Raw genomic sequence first — 2,843 nt, 5'->3', positions numbered from 1 at the left:
TGTAAAAAAAAAAAAAAAAAAAAAAACCACATCTTTTAAAACCTTTCTTCTGTTTGTTAATGAGCATCTAGTTTGTTTCCATGACTTAGCTATTATAAATTATGGTGTTATAAACATGGGTACATGCATATCACTGTGGTATGAGGTTTTTAATTCTTCTGGGAAGATATCCAGAAGGGGAATAGAGGTTGAAAACCTCTAATCCCAGTTTCTGAAGGAGTCTCCACACTGATTTCCTCAGCAGTTGTACCAGTTTACACTCCCACTAGCAGTGAAGAAGGGTTATTTTTTCACCACAGCCCCTTCAGCATTTGTTATCAGTTGATTTTTTGGTGATAGCCATTCTTTCTGGGATGAGATGGAATCTCCATGTTGTTTTAATTTGCATCACTCAAATAACTGATGATGTTGAACAATTATTGTGCATTTGTTTGCCACCTGTATTTCTTCATCTGAGAAATATATGCTCTTCTCAGATGCCCATTTTTAATTGGGTCTTTGATTTTTTTTTAAAACTTTTTATATGTTCTAGATACAAATTCTTGGTCTGTGAAGCAACTGGCTATAATTTTTTTCCTACTTTGTGGGTTGTCTTTTCATTCTGTTGGATATTTCTTTCATTGTGCAAAAATATATTTTTTTTGTGTAGTTCGTACAGGGTCTCACTATACAGCTTCGACTCATAGTGATCATCCTGTTTTCCGCCTCCCTAGTGCTAGGATTACAGGCGTTCGCCACCGCACCTGTACTCATGGCTGGCTCAGTGCACCCAGGGGCGGGCCCATGTGGCATGTGGTGTTCAGGATGGAACTCCAAGTTCCTGTGCTTCCTAAGCAGGCACCTAATCTGCTCAGTTATCTGACCAGCCCTATGCAAAAACTTTTTAATAAGGTGAGATCTCATTTATTGACTCTTTGTAATAGTTCCCTTGTGGTTTGAGTTTTCTTCATGAAGTCTCTGACCACACCTATGTCTCTAAAAATTTTACCTATATTCTATTCAAGTAAATTTAATATTTCTATCTTAATATTTAGATCTTTGATCCATTTTGGCTTTAGTTTAGTGCATGGTGATAGACATGGGCCAGTTTTAGTGCTCAGTGTGTAGAGAACCAGTTTTCTCAGTACCATTTATTAAAGAGACTACCTTGCTTCCATTTGGCTCCTTTGTCAAAAATAAGGTGGCTATGTGCTTGGAAATGTGTTTGCATGTTCCATTCTGTTCCACTGCTTATCAGGTCTATTATTTTTTTGCCAATACCTTGTTGATTTTATTGCAATAGCTTTGTAGGATGATTTCAAGTCTTGAACTGTGATGTCTCTTGACTTGCCCAGAATTGCTTTTGCTGTTCTAGGTGTTTTCTGGTTCTAAGTGAATTTTAGGATGTTTTCTCTACATCTGTGAGATGTGTTAATGGTATTTTGATTGGTATTCATTAAATCTCTATGGTAGTTTTGCGAGCATAAGCCTCCACATTTAGTTCCACTGAAGTTTCGATTAGTTTCTGGCTGTGAGACTGGAACCCAACTCATTCAGCCTGCAACACTCTCACCTCCTCTTACTTTGAATTTGGTTCCTTCACCTCATGGCAATTTAAACTCAGTCCTACCTCACTCTAACACTGGAAGCCACCAGAAGGGGCCAGCCTGCAGCAGCCACTACAGCCTGCCGTGTCCACGGCTGTGTTCCATTGGTGCATTTCTCTGTGGAGATTTTGGTGACACCAGTAGTTGCTATGCGTCAGCATATTCAAGCTCCTCCTCCAAGGCAGGGAGTCAGGGAAGAAGTGCTGCTTGCCACCTCCTTATTCTGCAGTAAGTCTCTTTGCTCTCCCTGCGAGTTTCAATTCTCACCTCACATACTTGCTCGGCCCCAGACACCCACATCCCTTCTTCTTTACCTCAGGTAGCTACATTCCAGCATCTGGACTCTAAATCACAGAGAGACTGTTTCTCTGCTGTTTCCCATTCCACTACTTTTCCAGAAGTCTCAAGTGAAGATTTTTCTGCAAATTTATATTTTAGTTTTAATTTCCATTTCACTAAAACAAGGGTCAACATTAGCTGATAACAAGAACACTGGCAAAAATCAAAATCAAAATGAACATTTTCAGGACTCTAGAAAATAAGCAAAAATACCCATTAATTTTATAGGTACTCATTCAAGAAAAATAGTTGAATCTTAATAATAGTGAGACTTATGGCATTTTAATTTACTTTTCCAAGCCTTCACTCCCCAAGTCCATCAGAACCTTAAGAAAAAACAGAACTGCCTACAACTGTGATCTCGATTAGAGGAAGCCATGACCATGTGTCAGCCCTGGAAAGATGGCCTCATTAATGCTCATGCAGGAAGATAGCTGTGGTCCTTTTCATCATCTAATGCAGAGATTGCAAATGGAGGCAAATTTTTGCTGAACCTTCTGTTCATACAATAAGTTATTCATGAACACAAGCATTCATGAACCAAGGTATTACTGTACCTGGGAATGGGTATGTGGAAGAGCTCTGATCTTATTCTGCTTCTCTGAGAGGATGTTAGGCTACTGTTTTTCTCTGGGGTTACAGAGTTGTTTTTTCCACATGCTTTTTAGCACATACAGTACTGTACAGTATTATTCTACCAGCATAGCTCCATAGCTATGGAGAGCAAGCATGGTGGTAAAAAGAAAGTGCAGAGCAGCGATGAAGGTGACAAGAAAGTGCACAGCAAGAATGGAAACAAGAAGGCTTTGAAGAAAATAGCCATTGAATTGAAGAAGAAATCACAGAAAAGCATGAGAATAATATTCGTGTGATTGATCTGGCTTTGGAGTGCGAGATGGTGAAGTTAACAATGTTCGC

The sequence above is a fragment of the Octodon degus genome, unplaced genomic scaffold (assembly GCF_000260255.1).
Source record: "Octodon degus isolate 3935 unplaced genomic scaffold, OctDeg1.0 scaffold00010, whole genome shotgun sequence".
Taxonomy (NCBI): domain Eukaryota; kingdom Metazoa; phylum Chordata; class Mammalia; order Rodentia; family Octodontidae; genus Octodon; species Octodon degus.
Note: the sequence above shows the minus strand (reverse complement) of the source record.